The sequence below is a fragment of the Populus alba genome, chromosome 4, assembly GCF_005239225.2.
Source record: "Populus alba chromosome 4, ASM523922v2, whole genome shotgun sequence".
Classification (NCBI taxonomy): domain Eukaryota; kingdom Viridiplantae; phylum Streptophyta; class Magnoliopsida; order Malpighiales; family Salicaceae; genus Populus; species Populus alba.
Window position 1 is genome coordinate 2876165 of NC_133287.1, and position 6668 is coordinate 2882832.

Sequence of the window (6668 nt, forward strand, 5' to 3'; positions counted from 1 at the left end):
GAGTTGGTGTTGGGACCTAAATAAAAACTTTTGCAATTCTACTACACACACATTTATATATATCCATTATTATATATTTTTTAAAGATAAAAAGTTGAGTAGAATATTACACCCAACCCATGTTGGTCCCTACTCTAAGGAGATTTATAGACTTATTATTGACATTTTTTTTCATTTAAAAATGTCATGTTAAGCCTACATCGATCCTTAAAAACAGAATACACATTGACCTAACTAATAAAAACAAATTTAATCAAAGCTTTATCATAATAACAAAAATTCATCAATTTATTTTTTTATTTCCAGCATGCACACACATATATAGCGAAGCTAGGACAACAAGGAATCAAATAGGGGTTCAAGTTCATTAATCATGTGATTTTCATAATTTAGAAATACAAAAATAAAATTAGAATCTATAGACTACTTACTTGTTATATTACTTATGTATAAAAGTTTAAATAAGAGTGTCACCTTTGCCATATATAATTAAACTAGAAATACAAAAAATAAAATTAGAATCTATAGACTACTTACTTGTTATATTACTTATGTATAAAAGTTTAAATAAGAGTGTCACCTTTGCCATATATAATTAAACTAGACATGAGTTGTAACCTCAAAAGCTATTGCTCTTTTTAGCAAACAAAATCAGGACCAAAACACCTTAAAATCATGTTATGACACCAAAGTTAAAAGCTTTCTAACATTTAAGTGTTAGGCTTTTATATATATATATAAGATCTACAAACATTGTAAAGACCACAAGTTTCACTAAACAAAACCTTTATTCTTTGTCATTCTTAACTTCTAATCTTTAAAAATGAGATGCATTCAACATCTAGTATGCAAAAGAGATATAAACAAACACAATTAACTAAAGAAAGATGATAACTCATACCTCGATGAAATTACTATTGTTGCTGCGAACTTATTATTTTTATTTTTATTGTGGGTATGCACAATTGTTGCTCGAGACCTAATGAGGTTGTTGCTGCTGCAACATATATACTATTGCTTTTTTTTTTTTCCTATAGGTCTTCTTAATAGCCCTTGTAAGCTTTCTCCCACTGAAGCTTCATAATTCTTTGGTGATGTTGTTAATGCTAGAATATTGTTGTTTTATGCTAGAATATTTCCTTTTTTTTTTAGTTAATAAAGGAGTTCATGTATCTCCTTTATTTCCTTTCCTTTAAATTCTGTTTTTACTTTATTCTTTATTTATGTTTTTATCTTAATCTCTATATTTTTTTCCCTTATTGTTTCAAGTTGCTTTTTTTATTTTTTATTCTCTCCCTTGTGAATTCCATGTAGTCATGTGTAGGAAGGGCCAAAGCCGAACAACCTGACACTCTCTTTTTTAACACTTTCAACTCCATTTATAAACATCAAGGAAGTACCTAGAGGCTTTTTCAACATTCAATCTTGACTTTTGATTTCTTCATAAGAATCTTGTTCATTTATCTCTGTTTGTACAATAATGCCAACCAAGTTTTTTTTATCCCATCTCAGTAGTGTGATCCATGACTTTAAAAAGGATTTTTAGGGTTTTGTTGCAACTGATTTTAAAGGACAAGCATGGGTGTTTTTGCTTGGTTTGGAAAATATAAAATAGAATAAAAAGGTATTGTTATTGGTAGTTGTAAAAGGGTTATGATGGCTTAATTTCTTAGCATGACGTGCATCATCCTTTTTGTTGTTTTTTCTTCAATTTGAGGTGTGGATATATATATATATATATATATATATATATATATATATATATATATTATAATATATATATATATATATATATGTAAATGAAGGGTAAAGGTAAAACATTTTATGTGGCAAAACATACAAAATTTGGCTATATGAAAGGCCTTCAAAGAAGGCTTTGGTGGGTTTTTTTAGTTTGGAAACATGGATAGCATGGTGTTATTTTAGCTTGATCTTGCATCTACAAAAATAGGATGAAAGGGTTGTGATTTTATGGATTGTTCTTGCGATAAAACAAAGGGTAATCGAAATGGTCGTGAATTGGCCAAATTACATCAAGAACATATTTTTCTTGAAACTTTTTATATTTAAAAAAATAGTAAAAAAAGTAATCGAAAAAAGGATCAAAAATCAAGTTATTAACAGTTTTAAGCAATTTCATTATCCACCAATCAACACCCTAAGATAATGTCCAATGATGATTCATCTATCCTAGACAGGATCTGTGAACAATAAAGTCACTAATACATAAAAAAAATTATGAGAAAAAAATATATCATGAAAACATTTTAAACACAATAATATAATGTATTAAGCAATTTCAGTATCCATCAATCAACATCCTAGGAAAATGCCTAATAAAGGTTAATTTATCCTAGGTAAGATCACTGAATAATAAAACCATTAATAGACATCAAAATTGAAAGGAAAAACATCTTGAAGATATTTTAAACACAATAATGTAATGTATTAAGTGATTTTATTACCTAATAACAGACACCTAGAATGACATCCAATGACAATTTATTTATCCTATATGGTTTATGAATAATAAGATCATTAATACAAAACAAAATTATGTGTTAAAGTTATTTAACACATAGTATAACAAGTCAAAAACAATGTCAACACATATAAAATTTCATCATGAGACCGAACAATTACTCCTCGAATAAACCTTTTACAACCCATCCTTATAACCCCATCATAGAATATTAATTCTAACCTTATTCCACCTCCAAAAATAAATTCATGAAAACTTCATACTCCTAGGGTTGCAACACAATGGTAAGGACCCCAACACTTTAAATATTTTGCAACAATATACATAAAAATCAATAATAAATTGAAAAGTTTTTAAAATTTAATTTAAGGTTTGAAATTTGACCTTTGGTATCAGTTAAAAGTTGACTAGAGGTTATCTCGAATTAGACTGGGATAGGGGCAGGATGTTGACCCATGTGCCACCTTTACTACTAGCATGTGGACTTATATGCCATTATTATTAGGATTGGGAATGGCTTTTCCTCATCTTCCTTCCTACACTGGTGATGAGCTTCACTGTGACATGTAGATGAAGTTTAGGTCCAAATAAGCTTTGATTTTTTCTCTCTCTCACTTGGTCTTCTCTCTATCTTTTTTTTTCCAGGTAGTCAGTGTTGTTCATTGGTGCTGGAAGGGGTTGTTGGTGAGGAAGTTTAGGTTTACAGTGGTGGATGGACATTGTGATGTTCAGTGATGTGTTTTAGGTCTATTAAAGATGTTGATGAAAATAGAGAAGTTGTTGTCATGTGTGCGAAGCAAGAAAAATGGTGATGAGAGAGTGAGATGTCGATGGCTGAGTTGTGAATAGTGTAGCTACAAACATTGATGGTGGTTCTAAAGGCTACCATCATTGGTTGTCTATAGAGAAAGAAGAACCAATCTGATCTAGATATCTCTCTCTCTCTCTCTTCCCTATCAAATTTATTTTCTATCTTTGATTTTTTTTTTATCTCTCTAAATCTCCTTAATTTTCTTTTTTTTTCTTTTTCCAAAAACATTTTATTTTTTCTCTTAAATTTGTCTTCATTATTGAATATTTTTTTTGTGTGCATATTTTCTTCCTAAAATTTTACCCCCCTCTCCGTGTTGAGGGTTAAGCTCCATTTATACCCTTTTTTATTTTTTTTTCTCCTTATCTTTTTTTTAAAAAAAACTTTATCTATCAGTATCCTCTTAATCTCATAATAGTGTAGCTACAAACGTTGATGGTGGTTTCTAGAGGCTACCATCGATTGGTGTCTATAGAGAAAGAAGAACCAATCTGATTTAGATATCTCTCTCTCTCTCTCTCTCTCTTCTTTATCAAATTTATTTCCTATCTTTGGTTTTTTTGTTATTTGTTTTTCACTCTTTTTTTTTTAATCTCTCTAAATCTCCTTAATTTTCTTTTTTTTTTTCTTTTTCCAAAAACATTTTATTTTTTTTTCTCTTAAAATTTATCTTCATATTTAATATTATTTTTTTTGTGCATATTTTCTCTCTAAAATGTCACCCCCCATCTCCATGTTGAGGGTCAAGCTCTATTTATACCCTTATTTTATTTTTTATTTCTTCTTATCTTTTTTTTTTTCCTACCATCTTAACACTTTTTTTTTTCTTTTTGAACTTTATCTATCATTATCCTCTTATCTCTTAATTGCTTGGAGAGGGAGCCAAAACCTTTTGTTTATTTTCGTTCCTCTTTCCTTCTTTAATTATCATCATGCTCAATAATCTTTGTATTTTTATTGTTTTTTTTTTCTATTTTTCTTTTGTTTTTAGTTTTTCAATATTTTAAATTTTTAAAAATTTGTTAATATGAATAATACAACAAGTAAAAGGGTTAGAGAAATGATGAAATATTGGCAAATTAGCCCAATTGCATAGAAAATGTATTTTTGTAGAAATTTTTGTTTATTTTCTCTTTTTTGTAGAAAGTAAAAAAATAAGTTTACAATATCAAACTATACCAGGAATCAGGTAGAGAGATTTTAAATTTAAATTTTTGCTGGCTTGAGTCGAATGGCATTATTAAAGAGTTGTCTGTTGTTAGTCTTATGTTTTCTAATGCACTTACATAAAACATATATATGAGATGTTATTTTTTATTATTTAAATTTGCTTTAATGATGATAGCATTTTGTCAAAGAAAAAAAATATTTTGATAAAAATACTTTATAAAAAAATATTAGTATAATTAATAAGATAAAGGGTTTTAGGAGTTATATTTATATACACACACTATCTTCATTTACACTAGTTTTAGGTAGTTATATTTATATTACACACACTATCTTCATTTACACTATCTTCATTTTAAATCGTCTAGAATTTTCTAGGCATCTCTTATAATTGCTTTTGATTTTTATTAAACAAATAACATAAAATAAATGTTTGATTTTTTTATTAAGATTAAATATATTAATATAAACAATAAGACTTATAATAACAAATTAGTTTGTTTCAATAGAGTTTGAATTGTAACTCTTTTTAAAAAAATGTTAACGCTAAATAATTAAATAAAATAATTAAAGGGCTCCACATTCCATAATATAATATGAAATATTTTGATTTATATTCGTTTTTTTTTTGTCACTATTCATGTTAACGACGCTTACTCTTTTTTTTCTCCGACGTATAAAATATTTTTGCTCTGACCCACGCGGGCATGGATCAGCCCTGGGACCACAGCGCTTTTTTTTCTTAAAGTCTCTTGTGCACAATTGACGTGTTTGATGTCTCTCAATTGTGGTCCTCGTGCTCCCTGCAGAGCTGGATGGCTTAAATTTTTCTCCTTAGTCGGCGGATACATGAATTTATCTATATGTTGATTTTACTCACAGATGTTGATATCCCATTTAAAAGCAAAAAACCAACTTGGGAAACTAAGAATTTGATTAATTTTAAGGAACTTGACCTATAACTAATGAGGTTTATTCCTTATCTTGATTTTGTAGATTCAAAGCTAGCTATCATTAATAATAGATTCAAATAGATTTTGAGGTTTTTAGACTACCTAGACACTTCAAGTTTGGAGTGTTCATTTCTAGTTGTTTTTTGCAGTTTTTTTACTTGAAAATATATTAACAATAATATATTTTTATTTTTTAAAATCCATTGCATCAAAATGATATAAAACACCTAAAACTAATTAATTAAACAAAAAAATATTTATTTTTTTAAAAAATATTTTTTAGAAATGTAAAAACAGGCACCTTAATTACAAATTGAGGAGGGAGTACTGGTCCACAGGTAGAAGGAGGGAGGTACCTACCTATAGTTATTTTAAGTTTTGAACTAATTCCACTTATAGAATTGCTAGCTCAATTAAACATATAAATATATGAAAAAGGGAAGATAATAGTACTTTCACATTTCTCCCTAAAATTGTCTCAAAATTCTAACGTTCCAGTGTAATTAATATAATCTAAATTAAATTTAGAGAGAAGCTCAGAATTAATCTCACCTTCCCAATATGAGCGAAGGTGGAATATAGAGTCAAGATTTCGTGGAGTCTATTTTTTTTTAAGAAAAGAAAATAGTAATTTCATTAATACTAAATAAAATAAAAAAAAAATCACCATTGCCTTTATTGGTTATTCTAGATACATAAGACACTAAATTCCTTTCCAATTGAATTTGAATGACTTCAGAAAATCCTCTAAAATTTTCAATTCTAAATGGTTTGCTTATCTATTACAAACATAGTGAGTCACCACTTAAATCAATGAAAAAACTCAGATTCAAAACCACCAAACTTTAAATAAGAACTGAATAAAAAAAAAATGAAACTCAACAAGCATAAAGAAATCAAAATAAAGATTACACAAACATCTTAATTATTCTTGATCTAAATAATAATCAACAGATCAATCTTTAAAAACTCAATGAGAAAAGAAGAGGAAAGGCTTAATTGCCAATGGAAAAAACCGACCGCACAGTGCTAGACAAACTACTTAGAAAAACAAAATATAGATTTTTCAAGAGAAAATTAAAAGAGAGTTGGAGGTTCGTGTAGTGTTCATTTTAACATAATTTGAAAAGGAACAGGGGGAGTGAAAAAAATGTATAAAAAAACTATAGAAAGATAATAGTAAATTTCATTAATAACTACAATAAAATAAAATAAAAGTGTACCATTTTTTTATTCAAAAACAATCTCTCTC